Source organism: Melospiza georgiana, chromosome 2 (assembly GCF_028018845.1).
Source record: "Melospiza georgiana isolate bMelGeo1 chromosome 2, bMelGeo1.pri, whole genome shotgun sequence".
In the NCBI taxonomy this organism is placed as follows: Eukaryota; Metazoa; Chordata; class Aves; order Passeriformes; family Passerellidae; genus Melospiza; species Melospiza georgiana.
This window is the reverse complement of record NC_080431.1, coordinates 106,251,707-106,269,019: the sequence shown is the minus strand read 5'-3', so window position 1 is coordinate 106,269,019 and position 17,313 is coordinate 106,251,707. Positions and strand designations below refer to the sequence as shown.

The following is a 17,313-nucleotide window of genomic DNA, read 5'->3' as shown; positions in this document are numbered from 1 at the left end:
CTGGTTGTCTCAGTGCTCCCACTGAGATGGAGAGCTTCCAGCCATGGAGCTTGTGGCATCAATTTTCTTTGCTACCTCTTAGTTGTATACAAGGCTTGTCTCTTCCCCCCAAATTTTGTCAAATATGTATTGTCTTTTCCTATTTTATGGTATCTACTTTTTTATTTCTGAAAAATAATGGGTATTTTTACCTTTAGTATGACCTAAATCTGCCACCCTTTTTGATCTTATATAACCTGATAAGTGCTCTGCTCTGTACATGCAGATTAGTTGGCCCCAGCTGAAGCACTTGGAGAATAAAGTACACACCGGTGTGACAGAGGATCACAAAACTGAGCTCTTTACTCCTCTTTCCCTCATTAAGCCAGGGTGAGTGTTTTTCTAAATAAATTTGGTATTAGAGCAATTTTTTTTTTTATTTCCTAAAACAAATACTTTCCCCGCCCCCCCCAGAAAAAAGTCCTGAAATTCCTAATTAACTTCTGCTGAATTCAACAAATAATTACCAGAGAAGGGAGAGCTTTGAAAAAGTAATGTATTTTCTTTTTTTCATTTCAGCACAGTGTTCTGAAGCTATTTTATCACATTCCACTTTACAAACCAGTAAAAATCCATAAAATAAAAGCAGTAATTAATCTCTAAGCATTTCAATTATCTCCATCTCTTCCTTGAAAAATCTTATGACCTCTTTAGTCAAACTAAAATATATATATTACCTTCATTAGTATATGAACATGATTACTATGAAGTTCTGAATATATCTATTACTATAATCTTAAAATGTCTGCATTGCCTTGCACCAACACTCTGCATAGTCCTTGTCTGTAATATCTGTGTAAAGCTGGAAATTTGTGGCTGATTCTATTGGGGTCAGTTACAATATGTCCAGGAGCAGCTGCTGGCCCAACCTATCCAAAGGCTGATACCAGAAAACCTGGAGGCTGATGAAGAAGCAAGGAACAGTGACTTAGGTTCACTGTGTGATAGTACAGAGAGGGGCAATGGTGTGGACAGAGTCTTCCTTTGTTTCCCTTTCAGAGGATCTCAAGAGTCTTGCTGCTAATATTTGTGTTGCAATATCATTCAGTCTCCCTCAGGAGGGCTGAGGCCTGGTTGTTCTGGCCATGAACTGAGTGTGGCAAGAAGAGGTGCCAGGGAAAAGGGAACCACAGGGACAACCTAGTACAGGGGCAGTTCAGGATCTGTGCTACAAATAGCCACTTGCCCTGCAGGTTCTAGGTACAATGCCTAGATTGCATTTGTGGTTTTATAAAATGTGATTTTCTCTTGGAAATATATGAAATGGAGGAATTCTGAAAACACTGATCCTTGCATACTGATCTGCAGGTCATAAATCTCTGGCTATGAGCTCTTGTAAAACAGTTTGGAGATCATAGAATCATTGAATGGTCTGGGTTGGAGGGGACCTTAAAGATTATCTACTTCCAACTCCTCTACTGTGAGTAGGGACACCTTTCACTAGTTCAGGTTGCCTAGTTCAACGACTGCTGTAGTGGTTGAACACAACCACTTGTAGACACAACTTGTTCCAGTGCCTCACCACCTTCCCAGTAAAGAATTTCTTCCTAATATGTGACCTAAACCTCTTTCATCTTAAAGCCATTCTCCTGTATCATATCACTGCATGCTCTTGTGAAAAGTTCCTCTGCAACTGTCCTAGGTACTGGAATACTGCTGCAAGGTCTTCTGGAACCTTCTTGTAGATGAATAATCCCACCTCTCAGCCTGTATGAGAGGCAGGAGAGGTTCTCCAACCCTATGATGATCTTCATGGCCTCCTCTGGACTCTCTATAACAGGTCCACATCCATATGTTGGGGATTCCAGAGCTGGATTCAGTACTCCAGGTGGGCTCTCATGGAAGTGGAGTAAGAGGGAAAGGATTACCTCCCTTGGCTTGCTGGCCATGCTTCCTAGAGATTTCCTAGTTTGATTTCTAACAAGATAAATGAACTACTTAGTGAACTATCAGTGGATCATTACATCCTGTGTAAATATTGAAAAAGTCAACAAATAAATGCAGTGGACACCAGTTTAAAAAAATCAACATTGATGAATTGCAACAGGACTGAAGTACAGTAAGATTCCTCTTTGAGGAAATGCTCCAAATGAGCTTTAATAAGCTATGTCTTTCTATAATCCATGGGAATGTGAAAATCCTTTAAAAGGCTCATCTGTTTTCTCGAGTCAGATCCAGCGGAAGAGGAGGCAGCTTGGCGTGAGGAAAGCATGCCTGGATTGGGAACATGAGGCTGTACCACTGGTCTGGGAAGGCTTGCTCAGGTCAGAAGGCCGGGTGACTGCTTTCATGTGATACAGAGCTCAGGTTAATGAGCTGATGAGACTCCTGGCTCTGGCAGGGCACAGGTGTGGTACTCCTGCTCCTGGACATGAACTGTCGGGAGTGGAGTGCTTGAACACCAAAGGAACTTTCTGAGTGAAGCCCCCTGGGTACAAAATTACTTTTTCCATGAAAATGAAAGTTTATTTTCTCTGTAATTTTCCAATCAATTATGCAACTCTCCTGCTAGTTTAAGCATGTAAAAATGTTTCTATAACTTGCCAGCCACCTCAGGCTGAGGTTTGGCATACTTTCCCTATTTGTACTTCATCATGACTTCATTATTTCTAATGCTCTTTGGAAGTTATTGTTCATATGAATTGAAAGATCAGTGGAACTAATTGCAAGATTATGAAGTTAATCTGCACACCTGTACAGATTCTTCTTTCTAAAAACTCTGAGTATTTCTTGTGACTTTCACAGACATCCAGGCATTACTGAGGGTGTGACCAATGCTCTTCCTGCCTGACCCTACAGGCCAATAATTTCCCTCAACCTTTTTTGGGTGTACTTCTAATTTTAAACAAAGCAAGCTCATCCTTTCCATAGTCAAACATTAAAATTTTGTTTAAACAAAATTAGGACTGTGATGTAAAATCTAGGTAGTGTTAAAAGAAGACTGATGCTTTCTCCTTTTAACACATGGGTTTGTGTCATGGCACACACTTGGAATGTGCATCTTCAAATTAATTGTAGTAGGATTTACAATTTCATGAAATTCAGTGCTTCATCTTTCATCTTTAGCAATTTTCATTAAATCTTCAATCATAGAGCTGCTCACAAAGGTAGCAGTGTTGTGTCAATACCAAAAATAGTGTAGCAAACATGGGTACAACAGGTGGAATAACATGGCAAAGTGATTTTGAGGAGAGTAGCACATGCCAATCTTCACTTACAGCTACTTTCTATTAGAAGCTGGGAGTAATCTGGCTAGAGAGATTCAAATTTATATATAAATATAAAAAATAAATGAACAATATAAGAAACGTTTTAGGGAGATTCGAACCTTGGAGAACTAAAGCATACAGCAATACTTTTAATATTCAGATATTAGAAAGAGAAGTAAAACTGTTCTATTTCCTTCAAATAAATACGTTGGATTTTTAAGAGCTAAACCATTACATTAAAACAATAACAATTTCTACACTAGCTCAGAATCAGCTTGAAAAATCCTGGAAGTATCTTGATGGTGGGAATAAGAAGAGAAATCTGTTTTTTGTAGAGTGACAGCAGCTTCTTTTATGAATTTCATATGAAGAAATTAAAAATGTGTTGCATTATGTTGCAAAAGAAGAAGTGAACTCAAAGTCCAATGACGTGACTTTATTTTGCAGTCCCTGATTAGGAGGCGTAGATATAATTTAAAAATGAAAAAGACTAAATGTTCTTCATGTTCTTTTTTTTTAATATATTGAAAAAACAGCACAATCAAAGATATGTGAGTGATAACAGTATTTTTGGATTTGGAGTGGGGGTTTCATAGTATTTTGGGCAGTGGTTAGCATAACAGGGTTGTAATTGGAGGGTTCAAATGTTGCATATAATGCATAGCAGTGGGAACTGGCCCTGACAACCAGCATTTGAGGCCATGTTCTTTCATCCTATAAAGACCATTTCTCTGGGGAGAGGCTGTGAGACAGCAGAACATCAGAACTACAAAGTGTGGCTGGGTGTGCCAGAGATGCTGCATTCAACCTAAGGTCTTGCAGGATGGCTCAAGTCACAAGCCCCTCTGATTGATTTGGTTTGCTCAGAGTGTCTTCCCAAGCACTTGTCCCATTGTGCTTCTCCCTTAATGCCTCCTCCAGCATTTCGGCCTTAGTTCTGCACAGATTTCCCTGTGCTTGCAGTGCAGTGCAGGGACAGACTCTCTAATGGCTCCAAATGTGCCACACAGAGCTCTCGGCACCCTGGGGCACTTTGATCCACTTCTGCCATATGACATTCACGTACCCAGCTAAAGAACTGGTGATCAGGCTATTGAACCTGCTCAGTTCTGTGTCAGCACATCTCTATTCCACTCTTCATGACTCACAAATCAAATATTTCATTCTTCAGCACCATGAGAGGCTCCCTCGGTAACTGACACATTTGACAGCCACACTGCACTTCAAAGAACTTCATGGGGTTGTTAGCAGTAGCAGGGATTTTCACAAAGATTGTATTTTTAGCTCAAAATCTGAAAGAATGACTTGACATATAGTACAGTGATCATAACCTTACTCTAAGCACAATAGGCTGCTTAATTTATAACTTCTTTTGGAAATAAAAATTCAACACTGAATACTCAGCGACGTCAAACCTTCTGTAAAAGAAACACAAAAGTGCAGAAATGCTGTGTGAGCATTTATTAAAAGTAGCTCTGATTGCATTTTTCATTCTATACTATGACTGATGACCTAGTTTTCCCTATATTGTTTATTTTGTGGATTTTTAGCTGCTAATGTTACTGTCAAAGATACACAGTTATGAGAATACATTAGCAGACTGGTTTAAGCTAAATATTTTCTGTAATATTTGGACCAAAAGAAAAGAATTCTGTTCTGGAATATTCATTATCCAAAATAAATTCCAGAGAACAATGACAATATGTTAAATCTCCCTGTCTGTTGAGTGCCCATGTGTCTTCTTTTTGACTCATCCAGGCATGTGGCCAATGATGAGTATTTCTAAAGGGAAAAATTATCTTTAAAAAATACAACAGAATATACCAAGGTCAGTGAATTGGCAAAAATTGTTCCCTTGGTCATCTCTCTTTCCTAACTTTCCCCATTTTATCCTTTTGATTTGCCTTTTTCTTTCACATGATATAATCCATCCCTTCAAGCCACCGAATTCAATGAGGAATGGGAAACTGGAGAAAGTAGGACTTGAGCTTGCTATTATCCTAACATATTGGCTTGCATGATGTTGTGTACAGACCTCTTATAATTTTTTTGTGTCTTGTTATTTCTGTGAAGCATTTTCTTGTGTGGATGTGCCTGACCCACTGTGTTGCCCTAAAGATGGGAATTGACTCCATGGGATGAATCTGTCACCTTATTTGGCCTTTTCTAGGCTGGTGTTCACAGCTCTGTTGTAGCTTGTGCAAACTCACTGCAAATTTACTCAGCTAACACCACCAGAAGTGCTTGTCTAGACACTTGGCAAATGTTTGTGGTGTATATTCATTCTCCATGGTGGTTCTTAATTCAAATCCACACCACTGTGAATTGTTGTGGATGCTCTGACTCTGCTCTGTGCATGCCCTAGATGCAGAGGCTGCATTGCTGCGTGATCCCTGCTTTCTGCAGCCTGGTATGAGGCTTCACCATCACAGATCTGAGTGTGACTCTGGGGTCTCTAAAACAGGCAGTGAGTTGCTTTTTGTTGATTAAAACAGACTAACATGAAATAAGTGTATTGAAAATTCAAAGGCTGCAGTAGACAATTTAGAGAGAAAAGCATTTTTCTGTGTGGATCTTCCTGGGGTCTTGCTGAATGAGCGTTGCAACATTTTCTCTTCTCTTATGTCACGTGTACTTGTCAGCACTACTCCTTGCTCTGGAAGGGGGTATGTAAATTACATGTCTCTATCACACTGCCTTAAATTTAGTTTTTCTGCACTACTGTGAATGTGAAAAACTAATTCTAGGAATACTAATTTGTTAATTTCAGTTCCTACACTGAATGGATTTTGTAGTTGTTTTTCTTTTTTTCTTGTTTTTTTTGGTAACATTAATAGGTGTACTGAGTCTTTTATCTTGTTTTTCTGTTTTATCCTAGACCCATGGAAACACATTTTTAAAAGTTGAATAAAAGTATATCAATACTCTATAGGGCTTTTTGTGGATTTATCCACCATATTTTAAGTTAGACTGGGGGATTAATTTGTGTTGCAAATTCTTTCATTATGTGAGCTTGTCTACAGGACAGAAAACATCAAAAAAAGGTTTTTATTCAAGGAAGTATTGCGAGGTTTCCAGCTTTCCTTTTGCAAAGGATATGAAAGAATGAAAAAGCCCAAATACAAACACTAAAACCTGTTAATATGAGGAATATAGCGTCTCTAAAATCTAGGTAGAATTTTCTGGAATCTGAATCCATATTCTATGAATCTATGATGTGACATAAAATTGTAAATGCTAAGGTGGAGACTGGGACAGGAAGTCACAGAGAGCAGCAGCTGTCTGTTATTATCTTTCCCCATTTCTATCCTAATGCTTATGGAGGAAAACCTCATTTAGGACTATTTTATTCTTATTCCTGTTTTTTCTAACTTCATTTTGATTGATTAAACCCTTAGGTTAATCATACAACAAAGATTGAAAATTAAACAGACCTTGTAAGTGAGCAGTGGTGCATGTTGCAGGTATATAGGTATCAGAGAGCATTTTCCTTTTCTCACCTGCCTGACTCTAACCCTTCTGCAGCCTCCTCAGCCTCTCCTCGACTCCTTCCCACCAGATGTGTCTCCCTGCCTAAGCCTGTGCTATTCTGTGATGGTTATCTCAGGCTGTGGGGACTGAAGGCCTTATTTTCCAACCCTGCCCCCTTTAAAAAGAGCTGGGTTGCCACGGTTACAGATTACACATTGAAAGGACGGTATTTACACAACCACCCAGTGGGAACTCACATAACTCCTGCATACAAGTTTTCTTTCATCTCTTCCAGTCTTACAACCCTTAAACCTATTTGGTTCTGTGATTTGTGTCTTCAGGTTAAAGTGGACATTTTAACCTTAATTTCGGTCTTCTTAGTATGCATATTTTTAAAGACCTTCCTTGTTTTTTATATTGATTCAGGAGGCTCAGTGACTGCTCCTGCTCTGCACTGCCCTAACAGAGACTATAGTAAGAAACACAGCATCTCTGTTTGAGTTTGGGAGGGCAGTTATGTTAGAAGGGTAAAGATTCCTCTACTGCTGAATGCTGGTCACTGAAGGCAGGCTGTAACTCTCTAATGTGGTTGTTGTAGCATTTTCCCCACTGAGACAGACAGTGAAGCACTGGCTTTAGCTCATAGATTTGATTTATCAATTAGGCCAGAAGGATTTATTTTCAGTTTGCAAAGTAAATCTACTCTACCAGCACAGAGGGTGGGAGGGAGCATGTTCAGATGGTGAAAACTGATTGATATGGTGTGGTTTTGGCTCCCCAGCATGCCTGTACTTGAGAGGGCAGTGCAGACATAAGGATGCAGATACCAGGATGAGATCAGCTAATGTCTGAAACATCTTATTCACCTGGGCCATGTATCATCCCATCTTTTCCAAGCTCTCCAAAAGGCCTCTGAAATCAGCACATCCTTCTTAGTGCGAGACTGTATGCAAACATGCAAAGCCCACCAGACTTGGATCTATGCCATTGGAGCATGGGACCAGCTTAGAGCAGTCTGCTCTGCTGACAGAGCACCTGCAGGTGGAGAAATCCACCCCTGCAGTGATTTTGAATTTATCCTTTATTTGTAATGTGGCACTGCAGCTGAGGGAGGCTGGTATAAATGTTACTGTTCTTGGTGCCAAAAGACCTCGGAGCTGTTGTTGTGCTTGTAGCTGGGAGAAGAAATGTTTTGAATCTTTTTAGAATTATATACAGGTGTATTTGAGGACCTGGGATTTGGATTCTGTAGGTGATGAGGAAACCACAGCAAGATTAAAATGAAGTATCTTGCTGCTTCCAGGTGGGCTTGTTTAGCTGCAGCATGGTTCCCTACTAGTGAAGAAATATGGATTATGGGCTTTGATGTAGAAAGAGTTTTGTGCAATCTTTGAGCATCTGACTCTTAATATAACATTTTAACTTCAAATCTGTGGTTGAGAAACAATGAAAATTTATTGAGCAAAACAGAGCAAGCAAAATCCTCCACCTTCAGACTAAATGGAAAGGCCAACTTAAGCCAGCTGAGCTAGTAACCTTTCTGTTCTCCAGCTTTCCCCAGGTATTACAAGACATTCAAAACAAACAAAAAACTCACATAGGTTATCATAATGTAGGAAAACATTCTTTTTCATGATGAGGGTTGTAACTTTGCATCTTGACTGAATAATAATCAATCAAGTAAAGAGTATTCAGTAAAAACGAAGTCTAAGTTTTAATTAAATCCACAGCAGTTGCTATTTTTCAATGTACATGGGAAGAGGCAGAGTATGATATATTTCCTTGATTGAAGAATTTTCAAGTTCCAGCTGGACAGCACTTTAATTAACTTCATCTTCTCCCTTTTCTCAGCTGAGATCTCATTCCATTATGATTCTGAATCAATCTTAAATGTAACATTTTGGAAAAGACAGCTTTCTCACTGTGTGAATGCTAAATGTGTTTTTTCTTCAGTAGGCTGAAAATCTTCAAACTTGGTATACTTAAGGTTGTGGTGGCAAGTGTGGGGACGTGGAAAAGCCAGAGTGAATGTGGGGAAGCCAGAGCAAAGATGATGGATGTGGGAAGTGTGTCCTGTAGAAGGCTGGAGTGCAGCACATGCTTTTAATGGAGCTGCTCCTGTTTCTGTTTGCCAGCTGTAGTGTGGCACTGGGGATCTGCTCAGTAAAACGATAACACTTGCACAACAAACTGTTTGTGCCTGGCTGGTTGACAAACTGAGAGCAGCAGTATCACTGCTGAACAAGAGCCCAGAGTCTCCTCTGTGTCATCCTCTCACACTGAGCTAATTGCCAACAGTCGAAACACAGCATCTATTTCACAGGTTAAAGTTGAAAGAATTTGTGGCAAGTACCCAGAGCCCAGGTTGAGGTTTTCCTCAGGTCTGGTAAAGGATGTGGAAAAGTCTTCATGAGGGCTTTGCACAACTCAGGCAAAAGGCTGGAGGAAGGGACTTGTCACTAGTGGCAGCCAGCACCAATCCTTCCTTCCCTGACAGTCACTGAAAATGTATTTTATGCACACTTCAGTGGGTAAAATATGACAGGTGCTATGCATGTAGTAACAATAATTTATCTTCTCAAACAGTTTAGATTTCAAGAGAATGATACCAGCCAAATGGGATTGGCCTTTGTTAACTGATCTGTTGGGAAGGCACCATTGGAAAGACAAGTGCAATGTGTGGGTATCCACACCATGGTTTAGAGCTGTGACTTTGTCTCTACTTGGAAACAAAAGAATTAAGACAGACAGGGTGTCAGCAGACTAATAACATCTAAACCAGGCAATTGTCTTGAGTTTGGCACATCAGAGAAATCATGCCACAGCATGTCACGTGTAATGTTAGAGAACATGATGTTTCAATTGTTAAATCAAAGTTGAAACTTAGACATTGTAATTCGTTCCTCCGGATTTTGGTTTAGTGAATTTCCCTTTTCTTCCCCTTTTCAGTATTTTAGATAGGGTCTCAGTCTTGGGTCACAGTGTTTTCTATGAAAGCTTCTGTTGAGTCTTCCAATTATTCAATTTACTTGTATTATAACAAGTTAGAGTTACTGAGATCTCAGAAGCAATACTACTGCCAATTTATTTATTTATGTTAGTCCTGCTTTTAGTCCTGCCTCTAGGACAAAAGGAGGGGAAGTTTTGAGTGGAGGTGTAGTTGTTTAGCTTGCTCTTTTCCTTGCTGAGACAAAGTATGGCAGTGCTGCAGTGCAGTGGTACTGGACCTGGCATTAAAAGAATTATGTTGGGCCCTGGAAGCATGCTGGCTGCAGCAGAGTGGAGTCAAATGCATTCTGATTTTCCCTGCCAAAAGGCTTAGCAGCTTGGGCACCAATGAACCAGTGACAATAGACAGCAGTGTCTGCATGGAATTTTATGGGGGTGTTGTGGTTTAACCCCAGCTGGCAACAGAGTCCCACACAGCTGTTCAGTTACTCCCCACCCTGTGCCTCAGGTGGGATGGGAAGGAGAATCAGGAGGGAAAAAGTAAAACTTATGTGTTGAGATAAGGACAATTTCATAATTGAAATTAACTAAAATAACAATAATACTAATAAAAAGAATAGGGGAGAGAGAGAGAGAGATAAAACCTAAAAGACAAATAATGCATAGTTACTCACCACCCACTGACTGGTACCCAGCCCATTCCTGAGCTGCAATTAGTCCCTTTCTGGGTGACTCTCCCAGTTCATACAGGGTGCATGATGTTCTGTGGTGTGGAATGTCCCTTTGGTCAGTTTAGGTCAGCTTTCCCATCTCTGTTCCCTTCCAGATTTTGTGAAGTTCCTCACTCTCAGAGCATAGACATAAAAGTCCCTGACCTAAGGTAAACACTACTTAGCAACCAAAACTTCAGTGTGCTGTCAACATTATTGTCATGCTGAATTTCAAATACAGCACTGTACCAGCTACTAGGAAGAAAATTAACTCTGTCCCAGCTGAAGCCAGGACAGGCAGAGTTTGTCATTCTGAATTTTTTCATGTTCCCTACATTGCTACCTCTCTTGCTTCTGTATCCTGGTATCTCTTTTTTCTAACTTCAAAGCTATTTCTCAAACAAAGGGTCCATGCAGGAATTCTCATGGTAGACCCCTTACGCAGAAAATAGGAGTTTAGTTCAATGAGAAAATAGGATTGATTGTGGTCATCAGGTGCAGAGCTCAAACAACAGCTCACTCAGCTGTCCCCTTTTGTTCCCTTCCACTCCATTCTCCATGCCTGTTCTCTCATTTACCTTGATCACCTCCCTTTCACTCTACTCTCAAATAATTTTGTACCCTGGTTACTTTTTCCTCACAAATCTCTTTTGCTACCTCTGTATCTGAACTTGGTGTTTCTGTTCGGGTTTCCTATCCAATCATTTGGCAGTACCTAGGGACCTAGCAAGGGTTTACTCTTCAAAATGCCTTTGTTCTCCCCTCCATTATATGTGAGATTCCATAGAGTCATTTAGTTTGGAAATGACCATTGTGTCCAACCTTTATCCTAACACTGCCAAGTCCACTACTAAATCATGTTCCTAAGTGCCACAACAACACTTTTAAGTATTTTAAATAGTTCCAGGTTAATACCTTCCCTGGGCCACTTGTTCCAATGCTTAGTAATTCTTCTAGTGAAAACAGTTTTCCTAATAGCCAATCTAAACCTCCTACTTTGGCCGTCTTCACATCTTAACTACCTGTGAAATTTAGTCATCCTTCATGGTATTATTTGCAACACTTGTTAGCTTCCTGCTCTGTTTTCTGCCTTGTCCAGTAATTTCTCATGGTTAATTCACTGAGCTGAACCTCAGGGCACAGCCAAACCTTTTGCCAAGTGTACCTTTACAGCTGGAAGGGAAGACTCAAAGCATGGTCACACAGATGGTGACATTCAGATGGCCATGGAGGAAACTGTGTAAGAGAGAGGAGAAGACAGGAGTCAGAGACCCTTGTTGAACAGGAGGACATGGCAGGCTGAGTCACAGAAAATTCAATCCACAGAGAAGTCAATCCACAGGAATGACTGCAGGGACAAGGAAGAGTTCAGCTGCTGGAGGAAGACCTGTGGAGGGCATCAGCTGCTCTGAAGGGCAGTGACAATTGGCACCACTGGGGAATGGGGCAGCAGGGGAGGAACACTGCAAATACAACTCCTGCAGTCAGGAGGGGCTGCTGACCTGCCCCAGGGGAGGTTTACACTGGACATTAGGGAGCACTTATTTGCCAAGAGGATGGTCAAACACTGGAACGTGCTTCCTGGAGATCTGGTGGCTGTCAATAGTCTGATAGCATTTAAGGAGCATTTAGAGAATACCTTTAACAACATATTTTAACTTTTGTTCAGACCTGAAGTGGTCAGCCAGTTGAATGAGACATTCCTTGTAGGTCCCCTCAAAATGTCATATTGAGTTCTAAATATGTTAAGACTGGATATAAAGGATAATTCTAATCAAGAGAGTGGTGAGTGTCTAAAGTGTGCTCCCCAAAATATTTTGACCACAGCAATCCCCAATACCAACTAATGAAGTTTACAAGGCAGATTAATCAAGTGTAAGTGAATGTGTTTGCAAATCTGTTTTACATTTGTGATGTGCCTCTGACTTGATACCTAATGCTGGTGCCAAAACAGCATAAGGATTCAACAATAAAAACTTTGTGAAGTGACTATGTTTTCTTCATAGATTTTTTATAATAACAAACATAGAAAGAAAATATAATGTATATTTCACTCCAAACTGCTGTTTGTTTTCTGTGATTTTTGTAGCATTTTTCCTTTTATTATTAGTAATACTATTATTGAGGGTTTGAAGTATAGAAATAAAAATTTTTCTGTAAGTTTGAAGTTTCAACCTAGTTTTACTGTTTAAAAATAAAGGCCAAACTTTTTTAGAGTGCTGGCAAGAAGGAATAGTAAGAGAAAACCACGTTGTCTTTTCCCCCACTTCTGCTTCTTTTATTTCTTCTAATAGCTTGATGTGCTTGCCTGAGGAACTGGAGACTTTGCCATAAATTTTAATTCCTACAGAAAGGAGGCCTGACCTGAGTTTTCTAGAACTAAACATGTGTCTCAAGCAATTTTCAGGTTTTCATGATTTTGCTTTCTCCAGAAATTGCATTCATCAGCAGAGAAGTGTGTTTAGCAAAAAATATTTTAGGCAGTGGAATAAGAATTGGTAATTTAATTAAAAATACATAAAAAATCAGAGACTGTGGACAAAATCATTATTGGCAGGATAGCATTTGATACCTAGAAAATTTAAAACTACTAATTTTAAAATGGAGAACTTAGACCTGGGTGAAGTGAAAGACATTTTAATTTAGTCCCAGCCCAATGTGTGGAGGAGAACAGAGTCCTGAAAAACATAAAGTATTTAAAAAACTTCATTAGTATTAAAAAACCCCTCCTAAACAAATCTATGTGCTTAATTTTTTATTTGTTCTTATCATGAAAAATGAGGTGAGAGAAGTATGAAAAATGGAAATGCAGCAATTTAAGACTCATGTTTAACGGCTTGATTAAAAATTTGAAGATAAGATTTAGAATCTTGGCATTTAAATAATCAGCTCCTTCTGGTATCCTTTGCAGAAGGAAGTGCTGGATGTGGGTATAAAATGAGGATAAAATATGATATTAATTTGCACTGAAGTAGCAAATATTCTACAGAAGTCTCAGGTCATTAATCTATCTTCCAGCTAAGGGAACTACATTAATAGCTTATGGGATTTACAGGGCAGGCTTCAATTTAATGGTTCAACCAAAGTTTGGGAAAAATAGGAAAGGGCATGATACTGGAGAATACGTTATATCTTGATGCATTAAAATCAATGGCAAAACTTTCTTGGCCTAAAATGGCCTCTAGATAGTTTCTAATTTCAGTGCTGCTGCTGAGCGTTAATTGCCTGTCTGAAAAGTGGAAGGAACCATATTTTCCTGACAAGTGTTAAAACTGACTGTAATCCTCATAGCTCTGTCTTGAATAGGAAAATAATCTGAATTAACATTAAGCTTTAATTGCATTTTTGGAGATGAATGGGATGGGGGTTGAGCTTTTTAGAGTGTGGCCTCAGCCTACAAAAAACCCTATATTTGCAGTGAATTACCAGAAGGTGCCTGCAGGGTCAGGAAGTTTCATTTGCAGTATTTTCTAAGCAGTTCTCATCATCATAGTCCTGCGTGTGTTTTGTCACTAGTTGCTATGTTCTTTAAACTATAATATTTCCCTGGACTCTGAAGCCAGGTGAGAAACCCTTTTTTCATTTCTTGCTGTTGGAGATAGGGGCTACCTTTGTAAATGGTGAGAGGAGTGCATTATACAATTTGCAGCTGATTCATAAGAGGCCTTGAGAAAAGAACCAGGGAATAATGTCATAACTTAATAGCTGAAATTCCATCTTCACAGGGGAGAGTCACTAGTACAGCACCTATAAATCAGTGTTGGGGCAGTGCATCATCAGATATGCAACCTTTTTTAAGGTGATAATTCCCATAATTTGGGCATTGACCTTGTTCTATGTTGTACAGATTTGTAATCTGTGTTTTTCTGAGTGATCCCCACAGGTGGGACATTTCTAATATGAAGTCACACTGTGAGACACCTCTGAGTGTGCTGGGAAGATGGGATTATAAATATTCATTGCTCTTGCAACCTTGGGCGATGAATGTTTCAAATTTTATAAGCTAAAAAGAACTGGGCCCAGCAGAGAGAAAAGAAAATCTCCAAACTTTGGTAATTCCAGGTGATAAATGAAGCAGAATGGGTAAGGAAATGAGAGGTTTTCTGCTAGGCTGATTTTGAGCCAACGTGCTAATTTGATTAGGAGAAGTACATAAGCACACTATAAAATCTAATCACTTATGACAAAACCAAGTCAGGCTGGATTTCCCTCCCTTGGAAATACAGTAGCTGCTGTGTGGTCCGCTCTCATCACTGAGGAGCCAAGCACCATAAGCTGCAGATTCATGGCATGGTTTGGCTCCCAGGGCTGAGGAACATGCCTGTGTGCTGTCAGGCTGCCCCGTGCTGTCCCATCCCTTCCCCTTCCCTGATTACCGCCGTGGGAAACACAATTAGAGAAGTGGACACATCATGAGTCTGGAGAAGAATCTAGCTTGGATCACATATAATCAGTTTCTTTCCACCAAATCTGGCAAACAAGGGATAAAGGGCAGCAGGATCTAATTTTATTCCTTTCCTGCTAAATTTGCCCAGGTACAGAAGAAGGATTTGCTAATGCTTGGCTCCCACCTGTGCTCTGCAGTGAGACGTGGCAAAGCCCAATCCTCAAGCCTCCTTCCTGAGATCAGGTACAAATGTGTTTGGAGTATTCTGTTTCTTAAAAAGTAGCTTTGCAGATTAAATATCCCAAAGAAAACTATAATCTTACATGCCTCTCCTGACCACAGATAGAGTCTGCAGGTGTATGTTTCAGGTTCCACCAGGTTCACAGCATCATCCCAGTGAAGCCTGAAAATCATCACCCAGTGCAGCTCAGAGTGTCACTGTTTCCCCACTGGCTTGATATTCCTGCAGGGTCCCTTCTGGCACAGGTGGATTTCCAAATGTCTGCACCACTGGGTACTGAGGGCCCATTCTCCTCACTCCTCCTCACTCCTTTTCGTCGTTTATTTGTTTTCTTTAAACTAGGACAGATCACACATCAGTATGTTCTAATATCAAAATATCAACATATTTTCACAAAATTAAATCACTGTTTCCAGTCAGCTCTGGAGTTCCCCTTTAAAGCACAAAAAGCCTCTCATTGTTTGTGACATGTTAAGTAGCATGAATTCAGTGGAGAAATTGGGGATGGCTGCCTTCAGGGCAACTGGCAGGAGGGAATCCTCAGGATCTGTCACAGTGGAACACGGCAGCATCAAACATAAAAATGGATTCAAAATGTAGATCCATCTCCATGCAAAGTCTTCTGCTAAATCCATTTTTTCCTCTCCATATGAGACCTTGGTGTTGCTGGGGGAAAACAAGAAAAGAATTTTGAAATTAAATGGATGAGAATTTGATAATCCCCAATGACCTATTTTCTTATAAGATTATGGAATTGTGCAAATCAGTGTGTGTTTTATAATGACTAGAGTATGAGAATACCTAAATATACACAGCTGGGACAGCCAAGGCAAGAACTGAGTCTGGGACTCCTCCCTCTGTCTCTTTCTTGCTATTTCTTTTAGAGAAACAGGATTTTATTGAAAACTCCTGGAGAGCATCCTTCTGTCACTTCCATTTCAAGTTCCATTGTGCTTCAACTTTTGGAAGGTCTTATCCCTCTGCCCAGGGGCAACCAGCCTGAGATGGGATCCTCAGGATTATCTCTGTGAAACACAGCAGGTAGTTCTTCTATTTTTGCTGCTATGCCAATTTTCTGTCCTTTCCTAGTGTGCCAGGTTATGAAACTGAAGTGTAAAACAAATAGTGAAATGCTGGAAATTATAAAAATGATCCTTTTAACAATTTTTATCATTATCATGAACCTTAAAAAAGAGGGGAGAGGGGGAAATGCTTTAAACTCTTCTCCCTGCTGGACAGACAATGATGCTGGACCATCTCCTGTTTTTGATGCCATGAACCCAAGGAATAATATTTCTGTAAGAAACTCTCCTTCTGCTCAGGGCCCTTTAAAAGGGATGAAAAACTTCCAAAAAATATACTGTCTACTTGAACAAAGTACAAAGCAAGTGGGGAGATGGTTAAAGTCACAAAAGTCTTTGCCCCCAGGATCTGGCCTGCAGCTTGTCCCCCTAAGCTTATGGGATGACTCATGTGCATTTACATTCCCTGTGCTTCACACAGCATCTGCTGCTACACATTTGTTGGAGGATTTTGTCTTGGAGCAGCTGGTGACAACCCACTTCCTCTTGCTTTCTTTTTGAAAGATTTTTTCAATTGTTTCTTGTTGTTTTGATGTGAGACCCAGTGTTGGAAAAACAAGCCCATTTACCCTGATTAGAACCAGCCCTTTAAACACTTGCCAATTAACAACCCATTTGTTATTTTTCTATGGACCAAGAAATACTTTCCCTTTCTCTCCTTTCACTTTATTCAGCTGCAATTCCATAAGCAGAGCAAAATCAAGCACTTCTTATATAAACTGTGATTAATATTTCCCTTGTTCTCCCCGTTCCTTTTGTTCTACAGATCTGGAGAGGAGGAAACCCTTGGCTTTCTTCAGGCCAGTCTTAATTAGTTTATTGTCATGATAATCGTGCTACCTCCTTACGCTGCCCCTAGTGCTGAGTGTTATACATATGCCCTGCTCAAAAACAAACAGAACATCACATTAGCAACAATGATACAAAAAATAATCCATTTTTGTTACTCAATGCCAATTCTATTAACAGGCATTAAGAAAAATAACTTAACAAGCATCTGTTTTTAGCAAAATTGGAGATGGGCTGGTTGATACCAGTCAAAATTTTTACATTTGAATCAACATTCAGCAAAATTTTCTTTCAGGGATTTGATCTCAACTATATCTATGAAATCATACACTATGATTTTATCCTTTTTAGAAAAATATGTGCTAAAATTGAGCTGAATGCTGAGCTACTGTTTCTACTTTTTGTCCTCTCCTTCCACACATCCAAATCTCCTTGC

At 39.8% G+C, this 17,313-nt stretch overlaps 1 long non-coding RNA gene across 1 annotated transcript in view; it reads left to right on the top strand.

The window, feature by feature from the left end:
- LOC131080282 (uncharacterized) overlaps nucleotides 1–17,313 on the top strand; it is a 43,970-nt gene that overhangs the window by 8,121 nt on the left and 18,536 nt on the right. Inside the window, exons 3-5 of the long non-coding RNA XR_009114150.1 lie at nucleotides 266–369; nucleotides 14,914–15,008; nucleotides 15,891–16,047. This is a non-coding gene — a long non-coding RNA (uncharacterized LOC131080282). The remainder of the gene's footprint in view (nucleotides 1–265; nucleotides 370–14,913; nucleotides 15,009–15,890; nucleotides 16,048–17,313) is intronic.